The 16,577-nt window shown below is 40.1% G+C and overlaps 1 long non-coding RNA gene across 6 annotated transcripts in view; it reads right to left on the bottom strand.

The window, feature by feature from the left end:
• Positions 1 to 16,577, bottom strand: part of LOC131381617 (uncharacterized) — a 175,756-nt gene that overhangs the window by 107,057 nt on the left and 52,122 nt on the right. The window contains exon 6 of one of the 6 annotated variants that reach the window (XR_009210485.1): positions 15,051 to 15,169. The exons of the other annotated variants lie outside the window; for them this stretch is intronic. This is a non-coding gene — a long non-coding RNA (uncharacterized LOC131381617). Of the gene's footprint in view, positions 1 to 15,050; positions 15,170 to 16,577 lie in introns of those variants that run through there. 6 annotated transcript variants of the gene reach the window in all.

Below are 16,577 nucleotides of genomic sequence, written 5' to 3'. Positions count from 1 at the left end.
GTGGCTCATGCCTGTAATCCCAGCACTTTGGGAGGCCAAGCTGAGTGGATCACCTGAGGTTGGGAGTTCGAGACCAGCCTGACCAACATGGAGAAACCTTGTCTCTACTAAAAATACAAAATTAGCCGGGTGTGGTGGCACACACCTGTAATCCCAGCTGCTTGGGAGGCTGAGGCAGGATAATTTCTTTAACCTGGGAGGTGGAGGTTGCAGTGAGCCAAGATCACAGCATTGCACTCAGCCTGGACAACAAAAGCGAAACCCTGTCTCAAAAAAAAAAAAAAAATCAAAAGTATGGACATTATTAAATGTTTCCATGTTATTATGTATGAAAAACAGAAGGGTTTGACCCTTCGACAAAGAAATAAAATGATGGGGATACAGGAAAGTATTCATAATCTAAAGCAATGATTGATTCTCAACCAAGGATGATTTTGCCCCCAGGGAACATTTGACAAGGTCTAGAGCCATTTTTTGGCTTTTTTGCAGGGAAAGTGGGGGTTGTTTGTTTATTTAGAAAAAGGGTTGTGCTCTGTGTCCCAGGCTAAAGTGCAATGGCACAACCATAGTTCACTGCAGCCTAAAATTCTTGGACTCAAGCAATCCTCCTGCCTCAGCCTCTGGTGTAGCCAGGACTACAGGCATGCCCCACTATGCCTGGCTTATTTTTTTTAATTATTTTTTGTAGACATGAGGGTCTCACTGTGTTGCCCAGGCTGGTCTCAAACCTCTGGCCTCAAGACATCCTCCCACCTCAGCCTCCCAATGTGTTGGCATTACAGGCATGAGCCACCACGTCCAGCCTGGAGCCATTATTTATTGTCACAGTGGAAGTTGGAGGAGTATTATTAGCAACTGGTGTACAGAGGCCAGGGTTGCTGCTAAATATTCTGTGATGCATAGGACAGCCCCCAACAATGAAGAATTACCAGCCCCAAATGTCAGTAGTGCTGAGGATAAGACACACATTTTCAAGGTACCTTACCATAGGGCTCAAAGTGGGAGAAGGACATGAAGAACTTTTTTCAAAACTCTTGTGTTGCTTCCACACCCTCACCTGCCACAACTGATTCCCACAGTTTTCTCCATTCCACACTATAATCTACATTCTTTGGCCAGGACAACCCAATTACAGAGTGGGACAAGGCTTCTTCCCATTTTGGGCAGTGTTTTATTGCTCTGCAACGGGGGTCCTCATCACCGGAGTCAGGAGGGACAAGCCAGAAACACCTGATGAGCTTTTTCCTAACACCCCTGTCCAGCCAATTCTAATGTGTCTCACAGTTTGCCAGAGGTGGAGGATGTGTGGGGGGCACAAGCTCCCCAGGCGGAGAGACAGCAAGGTAAACAGCCTATGCTCCCAGCTCTCACCCTCATGACATCAGCCCCTTTCCCAGTTTTCTATGACCCAGCAAATGAACTCCATGAATGCCTGGCAAAGCAAGGCCTTTCTCCATTATTCCAGCAAGCATCTGTCTTCCCATTACTAGATGTTTTGGGTCCTACCCCTGGTGAGACAAGTGTAGGCAGAAGCATCTCCCCAGGTGGCTTTGCTATGCATGCACAGCCCTGCCCCAGCTGAGAGTCTCAGTTGATAGGAGCTCATTGAAATGTAGTCTTGGACCCATATGCAGGTGAACAAAAACGTATGTGGGTTGGCTTGACCAAGAACAGAAATTAAGCTTTCTTTGCCACAAGATCCATTGGCCAAGCTCCCTTTTGAGAATTAACAAATGTAAAGGAAGAGCGCAATTCTTCTCATCCAGGGAATTGTGCTCCAAACAAGTGCTTCAGGTCTTCTTGTCATACTGCTTCCAGTAAGGGTACAACTAGCTGGATCAGAGCAGCTTTTTTTTTAAGCTGTGGGATATAACACTTTTGATTTGATGAGGCTAACAGTCCTTCTTAAAATGAAATTGGCATGCAAAGGGGACACCAATACACCTCCCATCATTACCATGCAACATAAATACAAAATAGGATTCGCGAGGAAAAAAATGCACAAGCAGAGAAAGAGTAATGTGCATGAGATCCTATTCCTAGGCTCTCATTATCCTGCTGAATTGACTGGACTGGATGTACACAGCAAGTGAATCAGTAGATACAGATATATCCCATGACACACATGACACTCTGCATACTTACATTGAGGAACCATGTAGCCACAGGGGCTGCCTGCTTCAGGAAATGATGAGGAGACTGTGGAGCTCAGCCCTGCTCTTTCATTGCATAACTAAGATCTGCTCAGCCAGCTCTTTACTAAGCTAAAAGGAAAGAAAACAAGTCTCTGGGCACATTCAGATTGGTCTCTCCTCCAAAACAGAATGCAACAGAGTGGAGTGGAATGGACTGAACAGGAAACAATACAGTGGGCCATTAGGGCCAAGGTGGCTGACTCTTGCCTCCAAATGACCGTATTACCTCTCCAGCAAGGGTTTGGAACGGGGCTAAGGCTGAGATAGCTGAAATGACAGAAGTAGAACTCAAAATATGGATAAAAACAAACTTCACTGAGCCAAAGGAGCATGTTGTAGCCCAATGCAAGGAAGCTAAAAATGGTGATAAAACATTCCAGAGGCTGACAGATAAACTAGCTAGTATAGAGTAGACTGTAATTGAACTAATAGAGCTGAAAAACACAATACAAGAATTTTATAATGCAATCACAAGTATTAATAGCAGGATACACCAAGTGGAGGAGATAATCTCAGAGCCTGAAGACTGTCTTTCTGAAATAAGACAGGCAGACAAGAATAGAGAAAAAAGAATCAAAAGGCATGAACATGAACAAAACCTCCAAGAAACATAGGATTACATAGAGACCGAATCTATGACTGATTGGTGTACCAAAGAGATGGGGAGAATGGAACCAACTGGGAAAACATATTTTATGATATCCATGAGAACTTCCCCAACCTAACTAGATAGGCCAACATTCAAATTCAGGAAATGTGGAGAACCCCAGTAAGACACTCCACGAGAAGATCATCCCCAAGACACATAATCATCAGATTCTCCAAGGTCGAAATGAAAGGAAAAATGTAGCTAGAGAGAAAGGTCAAGTCACCTACAAAGGGAAGCCCATCAGACAAATAGTGGACCTCTCAGCAGAAAGCTTATAAGCCAAAAGAGATTGGGACCCAATATTCAGCATTCTTAAAGAAATGAAATTCCAACCAAGAATTTCATATCCAGCCAAATTAAGCTGCATAAGCAGAGAAATAAGATCCTTTATAGACAGGCAAATCCTGAGGGAATTTGTTACAAGATCTGCCTTACAAGAACTCCCAAAGGAAACACTCAATGTGGAAAGAAAAGGCTGTTACCAACCACTACAAAAACACACTGAAGTACACAGACCAGTGACACTGTAAAGCAACCACATAAAAAGTCTGCAAAATAACCAGCTAAGATTATGATGACAGGTTAAAATCCACACATATCAATATTAACCTTAAAGGTAAATGGGCTAACTGCCCCAGTTAAAAGACACAGAGTAGCAAGCTAGATAAAGAACCAAGACCCATTGGCCTGCTGTCTTCAAGAGACCTGTCCCACATGCAGTGACACACATAGGCTCAAAATAAAGGGATGGAGGAAAATCTGTCAAGCAAATGGAAAACAAAAAGAAAGCAAGGATTGCAATCCTAGTTTCTCACAAAACAGACTTTAAACCAACAAAGATCAAAAAAGACAAAAAAGGACATTGCATAAGAGTAAAGGGTTCAATTCAATAAAAAGATCTAAATATGCTAAATATATGTACACCCAACACAGGAGCACCCAGATTCAAAAAGCAAGTTCTAAGAGACTTTCAAAGAGACTTAGACTCCCACACAATAATAGTGGGAGACTTTAACAGCCCACTGACAATATTAGACAGATCACTGAGACCGAAAATTAACAAAGATATTCAAGACCTGAACTCAGCCCTAGACCAAATGGTCCTGATAGATATCTACAGATCTCTTCACCCAAAAACAACAGAATATACATTCTTTGCATCACCACATTGCATTTACTCTAAAATTGATCATATAATCGGCGGTAAAACTTTCCTCAGCAAATGCAAAAGAATTGAAATCATAACAGTCTCTCAGACCACAGCATAACCAAATTAGGACTCAAGACTAAGAAATTTACTCAAAACCATACAATTACATGGAAATCGAATAACCTGCTCCTGAATGACTTTTGGGTAAATAATGAAATTAGGGAAGAAATCAAGAAGTTCTTTGAAACTAATGAGAACAAAAAGACAACATACCGGAATCTCGGGGACACAGATTAGGCAGTGTTAAGAGGGAAATGTATAGCACTAAACATCCACATCAAAAAATTAGAAAGATCTCAAGTTAACAACCTAACATCACAACTAAAAGAACTAGAGAACCAAGGACAAATAAATCCCAAAGCTAGCAGAAGACAATAAATAACTAAAATCAGAGCAGAACTGAAGGAGACAGAGACATGAAAAATCATTCAAAAAAATCAACAAATCCAAGAGCTGGTTTTTTGAAAAAAAATTAATAAAATAGATAGACCTCTACATACACTAATAAAGAAGAAAAAAGAGAAGATCCAAATAAACCCAATCAGAAATTATACAGGAGATATTACCACCAACCCCACAGAAATACAGACACTCATCAGAGAATATTATAAACTCTATGCACATAAACTAGAAAATCTAGAAGAAATTAATATATTCCTGGACACATACACCCTCCCAAGACTGAACCAGAAAGAAACTGAATCCTTGAGCAGACTGAAAATGAGTTCTGAAATTGAGGCAGTAATAAATTGCCTACCAACCAAAAAAAGCCCAGGACCAGAAGAATTCACAGCTGAATTCCACCGGAGGTACAAAGAAGAGATGGTACCATTCCTACTGAAACTATTCCAAAAAATTGAAAAGGAGGGATCCCTCCCTACCTCACTCTATGAGACCAGTATCATCGATACAAAAACCTGGCAGAGATACAAAAAATAATAATAATAAAACAAAAAAATAAAAAACTTCAGGCAATGTCAGTGCAAAAATCCTTAACAAAATATGGGCAAACTTAATCCAGCAGCACATCAAAAAGCTTATTCACCATGATGCAGTAGGCTTCATCCTTGGGATACAAAGTTGGTTCAACATAGTGAATCAATAAATGTGATTCATCACACAAACAGAACTAAAAACAAAAACCACATTATCATCTAGTAGATGCAGAAAAGACTTTTGGTAAAATTCAACATCCCTTCATGTTAAAAACTCTCAATAAACTAGATATTGAGGGAACACACCTCAAAATAATAAGAGCCATCCATGACAAACCCACAGCCAACAACATACTAAATGGGCAAAAGCTGGAAGCATTCCCCTTGAAAAATGGCACAAGACAAAGATGCTCTCTCTCACCACTCCTATTCAACATAGTATTGGAAGTCCTGGCCAGAGCAATCAGGCAAGAGAAAGAAATAAAGGGCATCCAAATAGGAAGAGAGAAAGTCAAACTATCCCTGTTTGCAGATGACATGATCCTATATCTAGAAAACCCCATTGTCTCAGCCCAGAAGCTTCTTAAGCTGATAAACAACTTCAGCAAAGTCTCAGGATACAAAATCAATGTGCAAAAATTGCTAGAATTCCTATACACCAACAACAGGCAAGCCAAGAGCCAGATCACAAAAGTGCCACATAAAGAATAAAATACCTAGGAATACAGCTAACTAGAGATGTGAAAATCTCTGCAAGGTGAACTACAAACCACTGCTCAAAGAAATTAGAAATGACACAAACAAATGGAAAAACATTCCATGCTCATGGCTAGAAAGAATCAATATTGTTAAAATGGTCACATTGCCCAAAACAATTTATAGATTCAATGCTATTCCCATTAAACTACCATTGATATTCTTCACAGCACTAGAAAAACTATTTTAAAATTCATGTGAAACCAAAAAAGAGCCCAAATAGTCAAGACAATCCTAAGCAAAAAGAACAAAGCTAGAGGCATCATGCTACCCAACTTCAAACTATACTACAGGACTACAGTAACCAAAACAGCATGCTACTGGTAAAAGAACAGACACATAGACCAATGAACAGAATAGAGAATCCAGAAATAAGACCACACACCTACAACTATCTGATCTTCAACAAACCTGACAAAAACAAGTAATGGGGAAAGGAGTCCCTGTTCAATAAACAATGTTGGGATAGCTGGCTAGCCATATACAGAAGACTGAAACTTGACAACTTCCTTACACCATATACAAAAATTAACTCAAGATAAATTAAAGATTTAAATGTAAAACACAAAACTGTAAAAACCCTGGAGGATAACCTATATAATACCACTCAGGACATAGGCATGGGCAAAGATTTCATGACCAAGATGCCAAAAGCAATTGCAACAAAAGCAAAAATTGACAAATGGGATCTAATTAAACTAAAGAGCTTCTGCACAGCAAAAGAAACTATCAACAGAGTAAACCAACAAGCTACAGAATGGGAGAAAAAATTTTCATAAGTATGCATCTGACAAAGATCTAATATCTAGCATCTATAAGGAACTTAAACAAATTTACAAGAAAAAGCCAACAACCCTATTAAAAAGTGGACAAAGGACATGCACAGACACTTCTCAAAAGAAGACATACATGCAGCCAACAATCATATGAAAACACTCAATATCACTGATCACTACAGAAATGCAAATCAAAATCACAATAAGATACCATCTCACACCAGTCAGAATGGCTATTATTATTATTTTGAGGCAAGGTCTCACTCTGTCACTCAGGCTGGAGTACAGTGGCACCATCTCAGCTCACTGCAGCCTCCATCTCCCAGGCTCAGGTGATTCTCCTGCCTCAGCCTCCTGAGTAGCTGGGACTATTGGCACGTACCACCAGGCCGAGCTAATTTTTGTATTTTTTGGTAGAAACAGGGTTTCATCATGTTGGCCAGGATTATCTCGAACTCCTGACATCAGATAATCCACCTGCCTCGACCTCCCAAAGCACTGGATTACAAGTGTGAGCCACCGTGCCCAGCCAGAATGGCTATTACTACAAACTCAAAAAAAAACAGATGTTGGCAAGGTTGTGGAGAAAAAGGAATGCATATAAACTGTTGATGGGAGTGTAAATTAGTTGAACCATTGTGAAAGACAGTGTGGCAATTCCTCAAAGCCCTAAAGACAGAAATACTATCTGACCCAGAAATTCCATTACTGGCTATATACATAAAGGAATATAAATCATTTTATCATAAAGACACATGAATGCATATGTTCATTGCAGCACTATTCACAATAGCAAAGACATGGAATCAATCTAAAAGTCCATCAATGGTAGACTGGAAAAGAAAATGTAATACATATACACCATGGAATACTAGACAGCCATAAAAAAGAAAAAGATCATGTTCTTTGCAGGAACATGGATGGAGCGGCAGGTCACTATCCTTAGTAAACTAACACAGGAACAGAAAACCAAATACAGCACGTTCTCACTTATAAGTGGGAGCTAAATAATGAGAACACATGGACACATAAAGAGGAACAACACACACTGGGGCCTATCAAAGGTAAACGGTGGCATGAGAGAGAGGATCAGGAAAAATAACTATCGAGTACTAGGCTTAATACTGAGGTGACAAAACAATCTGCACAACAAACCCCGTGACACACACATTTACCTATGTAACAAACCTGCACATGTACCCCTGAACATAAAAGTTTTTTTTTTTTGAGACGGAGTCTCGCTCTGTTGCCCAGGCTGGAGTGCAGTGTCGGCTCACTGCAAGCTCCCCCTCCCAGGTTCACACCATTCTCCTGCCTCAGCCTCTCCAAGTAGCTGGGACTACAGGTGCCCGCCACCATGCCCAGCTAATTTTTTGTATTTTTAGTAGAGACGAGGTTTCACCGTGGTCTCGATCTCCTGATCTCATGATCCGCCCTCCTCGGCCTCCCAAAGTGCTGGGATTACAAGCGTGAGCCACCGCGCCTGGCCAAGTTTTTTTTTTAACAAAAGGATGTTAAGAGGTAATGTTCAGTATAAACCTTTTCATTCTAGAGAAACTAAGTCCCAAAGTGGACTGCCCAAAGTCAAAATCAAGTCATACCATCCGTACAATTTTTATTAATGTGTATAACAATAAATAATAAATTCTTTAAAAAAAACACAGTGCATTGCACATTATAAAAGCATGCACTCATTCCTGAAACTTATATTTTGATTGCATGTATCTTTGTATGCATGTGTGTATCAAGTAGTGAGGTAAAATGTGCTTCTTACTGGTGGTCATCGTCAAAGGGTCTCCTAGATTAAAGTCTTTCACTCTCTCACTCTCTCTCTCTCTCTCTTTCTGTCTCTCTTAACTCTCTTACTCTCTCTTCGCCTTCACTCTACCCCATGTGCTTTTATAAGGGAAAATCAAAAGGGAAGATTTATCCATTATTAATATATACATATACACATAAATTCATGAAAATGTTAGCACATACCAAGGTTAGAAAATGTCTATGAAGCCAAGCCATTAAGTAAAGTTGCTCGGGCTGACAATTGTGGCTATGTATCTCACACTGAAGAGGGCTGGGAATGCTGCTTAGGCCAACAGCCTTCTAAACTACCCCACTGGCCCTCACCAGAGAAGCTGCTGGCTTCTCTCCTTTCTAAACCAAGCTCCTGCTGAGGTTGCATTCCGTGCTCCTTATCAGTCCGTGAACAGTGCTGAGTGGAGGCTACCATGGGTTGATTCATTCACCATATCTTATACATTGATCTTGCTTCATCCTAAAAACATCCTGGAATATCATCATTTCCATTGAATGGATAATGAAACTGAGGCTCAGGAATGTAATACACTGTACCCAATTTCTTACAGTTGGGGAGGAAGTGTTGGAGCCAGGAGGGAAAGCCACGTCTTCTGGCTCTGAAGCCCAGGCTCTTTCCACCACACTAGAAGTCTTAGTTCAGTCTTCTGAGCTGAAGATGGATGTGCACAAGATCACTGGAAGAGCCTTTGGCCTCAGTAGTGGTGAGGGAGGAAAGAAATGTAGACAGGCAGTCGGATCCCAGGATCCCGCATAGGGCTCTGGAGCTCAGATGGTCTTGCAGAGTTGTCCAGCCTTAAGGCAAGGGGGCCTGGCCTTTATACTCCCATCTGCCCCCGGGCAAGTGTTTAGATTCTGGATGCCCCAGGAACAGGATGTGGCCTTACGTGATTTGGCTCTTCTCTGCTGAGGATAATGACCAGAGAAGAACTCAGCTGAGAGTCGCCAGCTGCCAACACTCCCAGGAGCTGGAGAAATGAGCATCTCAGTCCCTCAAGGAGATCTTGGCAGAGTCCTACAGCATCTACCACATCAACAGCACAGGGTTTCCCTTAGAAATCCACTCCACGTTTGCCATGCCCAGCTCCGACAAGTTGAATGCTATGCACGTTGAAAAAAAATCGCTGCCTGTTTCAGCTCTACCACTTGCTAGGTAATCTCAATTTGGCAACTTGATGTCTCTGTGCTTCAGTTTCCTCATCTCGAAAAATAAAAATAATAAGCATATCGTGGGATTTTCCAGAATGAACATTGTTCCTGGTACATAAGCACCTAGCAAATGTTTCTTGTTAAAATTGTTGTTACACTTTTGCTTTGCTTCCTGGTTGACCAGCCTCTTTCCTTGAATAAAAAGTGCTTTCAAGTTAGACGCCAGTGAGCATCAGTTATAGAAATGTCCAAATCCCCCAAGAGCCCCAGTTCAGGACTTTGGCCCAATGTTTATTTCGATCCTACAACTGCTGCTGCCACTTTATTTCACTCATTACCACTGAGAGTATGATTCTTTAAGGAATACTTCAAGAGACTTGTTTGTGAATACTTGAAGCTCTACTGGGCTCACTCCAGGACAGTAGAAGTTTAAATAATTCATGAGAGTAATGCCTGCAATTGACAAGGACAAGGCAAATTGCATAAGAGCAGCTTATTCCATACATTCCATTATGTGTTCTTTGATAGCACAGCTGGCATGGAATTCAGTCATGCCTTAAAAAAAATGCTTCAAGAAAGGCAAGAAAAATATTTAAAGGATAGTTAAGCCCAAAAGGGATGTGAAGATGATAGCCACTAGGGTGATAAAAATAAAAGAGGTACTACATTTTTTAACCTGGTTTGGAAATGGTCCCTTTGAGAATCAGACAAGTTTGATGTTCAAGAGGATACGCTAAACAGAGAGTGGTTTTCTCCACACAGAGGCCTTGAAGATTTTTTTAATGCTCCTGGCAGAATGAATGTTGGATGGTGCTTTATGTTGTTGGATAATGAAGATGTTATACATTTCTGTAATACTATGAGAAAGCATTGCATTACACAGATAAAGGTTGTGTGACTATACTGGTCAGTGTAAAAGAGAGGATATTGTTGGAATGACAGTTGTATCCTTAAAATACATCCCATTGTCATAAAGAGGAAAATGAGTTTGTCTCAGAGGGCCAGCATGCTGCATAAACCCGGATGCCCAATCATATAACCTATCTGGGCTGCTATTACTTTGTTTGCGATAAAATCAGAAGCCCGCTGCCTACTTTTCAACACAATTGTCCACTGTTCCGCCAAATGCAGCTATTCAATTTTATTCCTATAGCCCATGTTTTTTCCATTTCCAACCCATTGCTTATCCATTTCCCTCTACCTAGAGCTTTCCTCCCTCTATTTTCATCAGCAAACCTCCTCTCCACTCTTTAAGGTTCATTTCAAATGTCAGCTTTTAATGACAGCTTTTCTGAGCTCATCCTCTGCAAACTAGACATGATGATTCCATGTAAACTTTAATCACATCTGGTCTGAATCTTCCTCGTGGCCGTAATCATACCCTGCCTTGCCTTGGGTTCTTTTATTTATTTATCAACTCTTATTTTTTCCTCTATCTTATAAGCTTTTTAAGGCAGAAAATATGTCTTAATCCTCTTTACACCTTCTTCAATACCTGGCACTGTGTCCCACACTTCAAAATGCTCAATAAAGGTAGTTGAATGTATCAATAACACTTTCCCTCTGACAGTTTGGGATTCACTATTCATCCTTTTATCATCCCCGTATTTCCTCTCTCTCCCCTGCACACAGAAGTCAAAACAAAGTGACCTCAGCTATCTCTTGAAAATACCAGAAGATCAGAGGTTAGAAATTCGACACTCTGATTGTAAAAGGTTGCCACCTCTCCATCTCCCTAGGAGTTATGGGATTCCAGACCTCAAAAGCCTTTACATAATATTCAAGTCTGGGGTTAAGTGAACGGCCCCAGGTCACACATCAAGTTAAGGGCAGACATAGGACTAAAATCTAATGTGAGGATGAGATCTTTTGTTGTTCAATTCTATTGTTACATCTAGTGTCTGAATTTTTCTCTATGGGTCGAACTGACTTGTTCTGGGAATATGACTTTTTTAAGTATAAGCCTACGAATATTAATCTGCCAAAACAATATTTGTAAGAAACCTTGGATTTACTTATAAGGTGAGTCGCACAGCCTTCTTGTTCTCCCTAATCCAAAGTCTCAGTGATGAATATATCAGATTTCAATACAAACAAGCATATACTTGTTTGTGACAAAAACACTTTGAGTTCTGTTGGTGCTATCAAGAACATCCAAAGAAAAATGAAGTTAAAGTGGAAACATTTTGCTGATTTTATTCTCAGTAGAACTCAACCACAAACCAAAGTCATAGATGAATAATGCTCCAAGTGAAGTGAAAATAATGAATCAATAACATGGCTGGCAAACCCTGGGGAATGGATCAGAGTTTTGAAAAATCTTCAGAGAATATTTTATTCCAGGGAGCCATCACAACATCCAAATGCATTTATTATGGGCTCACTGTGATTTTTATGGAGTAGAAACTAAGCAATACCCTTTCTGCTCCCTTCCATTTTTCATATGGTTGGCTATAACCTCATGTTCTCTTGTTCAAGCATAACCTAAAAATAGTCTTCATCAGGCTAAATTAAGACATTTTTATACCCTATGATTGTTTGATGTTCTAACATTCTTTTGCCCCACAGTTAGGATGATCTTATGCCCCAAGACTGTTCTTGGAGAGGTATTTCTCAAGCTTCAGTTTCTTTGTGCTGCCTATGTGTGTTATTCTTTTCCAGATGATTATTACATAGGTGAGCACAGGTGACACAGCTTCACACTCATGTTGTGAGGTTCAATACCAACTGCCTGGTGATTGTATCTGAGTATAAGAAATGACATTGGAGCTATTTAACAAAGACTCCCAAGGGGCTACACAGCCAAAGAGAAGCAAATACTTGTGCTATTATGTGGTAAATTCAGAACCCTGAATACACAAAATCAAGGAAACTTAGATAAAGGCAGATTTCTTTTCAGATCTCTTTAGATAATGAGAGGTCATATCTAAGATTTATTACATAATAAAAACAACTTTCAGTTCATCTATTTGTTAGCCTAGACAGGTCTTTAAGGGAAGGTTCATACAAAACAGAAGATCAAGGAATTACATAAAATATACAAACAAATGTAGAGTATGAGGGAAATTCTTCTAGTTTAGAATAGATGAGAATTGACCAAGAAAGAATGCATCTGGCATTGAACAACAGGATAAGATGTAAATTCTGGTTGAAACAGGTATTGTCCCCTCAAAGTGGCCATCTTGGGAGACTATACATATTCCAATCATGCTGCTTTTGTTCCAAAAATCTCATCCTCTAAAATTGGTTTCAGGGGCACCGTCTGTCAAAACCTTCATTCTTTTAATTTGGGCTTGATTTTGGAAACAATCTGTGGCAGGAAAATGCTAGGGCTCCCTGACCTCTGCTTCCTGATATTCATATCCTTGTGTGATACTCTCCCATTGAGTGTGTGGGTGGAGTCTGGGGTTTGCTCCTAGCCAATAGAGTATGGCAAAAATGATGGGTTGTACGTTACCACATGCACATGATTAGGTAACAGAACACTGTAACCCATCTCGCTAGTAAACTCTCTCTCCATTGTTGGCTTTGAGGGGCCAAGTCTTTGGTTCCTCAAACAACAAGACTTTGGGAAAGTCGATTTGGCAAGACCTGAGGGTGGCTGTCTGGGAGCTGACAGACAGCAAGAAACCGAAGGCTTCAGTCCACAGCATGCAAGGATCTGAATGCTGCCAACAACCATGTGCACTTGGAAGTAAATCCTTCCCCACCAAGCATTCAGATGAAACCCTAGCCCCAACTGATACTTTGTAAACTTACAGAGGACCTAACTAAGCCATGCCTAGACTCCTGACCCACAGAAACTGTGAGACAATAAGGATTATTTGAAGCTGCTAAGTTTTAATATTATCATGCAACAATAGGTAACTAATACACAAACATTAGTTATTCTGAGCCAGGTCTGGTCAGTATAATTTGTAATATTATAGGTTTTTTTTTTTTTTGCCCATTATATCATTCTTTATTTTTTAAGAGATGGAGCCTTGTGATGTCGCCCAGACCAGAGAGCAGTGGTGCAATCATAGTTCATTGCAGCCTCGAACTCCTGGGCCTAAGCAATCCTCCTGCCTTGGTCTCCCAAGTAACTGGGACTACAGGCACATGCTACCACACCCAGCTTTTAATTATCTTGCTCTTGTCTTGCTGTCTCATCTAGTCACTCTTAACAAAATCAAGAATTCTCTTGAAAGACAGCCACTATTCATCAGTTTAATATTTTACAGGTTAGATTAATAGCATCTAGCATCTACCATGTGTCAGGCACTGTGCTACGCACTTTATAAATATTATTTTAATAATTCATACAACCCTAAAAGGTATAAACTTTTATATTCCCATTCTAAAAGTGGGAAAACTGAGTTAAATAATTTTCCCAAGGTCAAAAAGCTACCAAAGAGCAGAGCTGAGACTCTAACTCAGGCAATCAACTTCCAGAGACTACACAATTAACCCTTTTCCTATAAAGGATATCCACATACATTATCTAATTTAATCCAAACAATGACTCCTTGAGGTAGCTATTCTAATGACCAGATTTATAGATGAAGAAACTGGGACTCTAAGAGTTTAAGAAATAATGTCATTTAACTTGTTGATGATGCAGTAGAGACTACATATAATGTCCTAGAGTGATGCCCTAATCTAGCACTCTTTCTACTACAAGAGCACCAGTCAGTTGTTGCTCTGCAGTCAGCAGGCTGTTTTGTGTGGCAAGTGTGGTAGCCTAAACGAAGCAATATCCAAAAGAGAAGCTGTGAAATTGTTTTGAATAGAAGCATGATTGTGGAGACACTCCATGTAAACACAGCAGTGGGTTCCATTTTGAAAGGTAACACTCATCTCCAAGCAATATTTCTATATTTGTAAATTTTTAATTGTAATCTCTCCATTGTTGGAACCAAAGACTTGGTTCCTCAAACAACAAGACTTTGGGAAAGTCCATTTGGCAAGACCTGGGGATGGCTGGCTGGAAGCTGACAGACAGCAAGAAACGGAAGCCCTCAGTCAACAGCATGCAAGGATCTTAATGCTGCCAACAACCACGTGAGCTTGGAAGCAAACCTTGCGTTATTTTACAGTCACACCTCATAGGCAGACACAAAAGTAAGATGTTAACTATAAGGTACATAAACTCTGTTGAACTTGATTTCCTAAACTATACAATGAGGAGTGTCAGCGAATATCATTATTTCCCAAAGTATATTCCAAAGAATACAATAACCACAAGATGCTAAAAAATGTTGAGTGGGAGTTTCCACAGTTAAATAATTGTATGCTGCTTGCAGCCCTCTCGGAAGCTCATATTCTGCATTAGTACATTAGAGGCTCTGAGAAGTCCTGCACTGGAGGCCTCTATGAAGCTCTGAACCTGGTGGCTTCAAAACTTTTTAACCAAATAAGCTTTTTTTCTAAGAACACTTATAAATGTCTTCCAGGGCTCTAATTTCTACTTGGGAAATTCTATGAATTTACCTCAAGGTTAATTTTCATCTCACAGGAGGTTAAAAATTAAGTTTGACATATACATTGAGTTAGAGGTAATTTTCTTAAATTATACAGAACACAGGAGCCAATCGCAAAGGTCCCCAGGAGCACACATTGTCTCCAGGCTTCCAATCCATCAATTTTAGCTGCCCATTATCTACTTGTTCTTTTCAAGCCGCCTTGAGATGCTGATTCTGGTGAATCTGAGGATGTAAAATAACATTTACAGATAATGAACACATTTCCAGAGCACAACTTCTTGGTTATTTTATTTATTCTACCAACTTGCTTCATGTAATCACATGTTCACCACAAAGGAAGAAAAAAGGGGCAAATACATTGCATTTCTATTACACAAGTAGTCTGTGAAGTTCCCTCATGCTGTTTTCTTATTTCACCTAAAATAACCATGTTCAAAGGGTATATTAATCCCATTGACCTTTGCAGAGCTATTTAAAGATACCTTGCATTTTTTTTTCCTTCTCTTTTTTTCCATATTAAAGTTTTTGATGGAATTTCCTCACTCAAGTCAGTTGTGAAATCTGTACAGTGGAGACAATAAAATGGAGGCTTAATGATTCAGTTCATGTTCCTTTATCAACTCACTGCCCACACAGCCAACTCATTGGTATCAAATAGAACAAAAATGCCTGCAGAAAAATCATGGGTGCTACTTTCAAGCAGCTCTTTTGATCTATGAGTCATCTTTGCTCTGGCTCCAACTTTAGGCAGATAATTTAACTTTCCCTAGCCTTTGCTTTGTTAAGCCTCTGTTTCCCCATTTACAAAATGGGCCTCATATAGTTGCCACCTCACAGAATCATGGAGAAGAGTATATCAGATAATGCTGGAAGATATCACTCAATCTGTTTACTCAAAAAAGCACTCATGTGCCTGGAAATCTGCTTTTAGGGATGTTATTGCACTTAGTTTATTATATCAATATGGTGGCTTCTATCATTCAAGTTTTTATAAATGAAGGAACAGAAATGTTAAGCAACTTGCCCAACGTCACCCAGCTAAAAGTAGAGAACAGTGGATTTGAACCCTTTTCTGTTCGACTCTGGATTATTTTCAGTGCTCCACACTGATGAGCAACAACATATGTGCAGTGTCTCCATGTATTTGGCAAAATGCTGAAGCAAATTTTTTTAGAAAAAAATTCATTCAATTTAAGTCAAGCCTAGTCCTTAGGCAAAGCTATAAAGTGAAGTAAGCAAAATTGATCTCCTCTGTCTTTCCTGCCCACCTCTAAGGAACAGCCTTCTTGTGGCCCCTATAAGCCCAGGGATCTTCTCACAAATGCCTCGCTAGGACCTACCTACCCAGACAGTGGTCTGACTTCTACATCAGTGGTACACAAAGTAACCGGTCTATGCGCCGCTTCTTTAGTGGTGATTTCTGAGATTTCGGTGCACCCATCACCCCAGCAGTGTACACTGTACCCAACGTGTAGTCCTTTATCCCTCGCCACCTCCCACCCTTTCCCCAAATTCCCCAAAGTTCAATGTATCATTCTTATGCCTTTGCGTCCTCATAGCTTAACTCCCACATATGAGTGAGAACATATGATATTTGGTTTTCCATTCTTGAGTTACTTCACTTAGAATA

Source organism: Hylobates moloch, unplaced genomic scaffold, assembly GCF_009828535.3.
Source record: "Hylobates moloch isolate HMO894 unplaced genomic scaffold, HMol_V3 SCAFFOLD_2, whole genome shotgun sequence".
Classification (NCBI taxonomy): domain Eukaryota; kingdom Metazoa; phylum Chordata; class Mammalia; order Primates; family Hylobatidae; genus Hylobates; species Hylobates moloch.
Note: the sequence above shows the minus strand (reverse complement) of the source record. Positions and strands in the feature narration are given on the sequence as shown.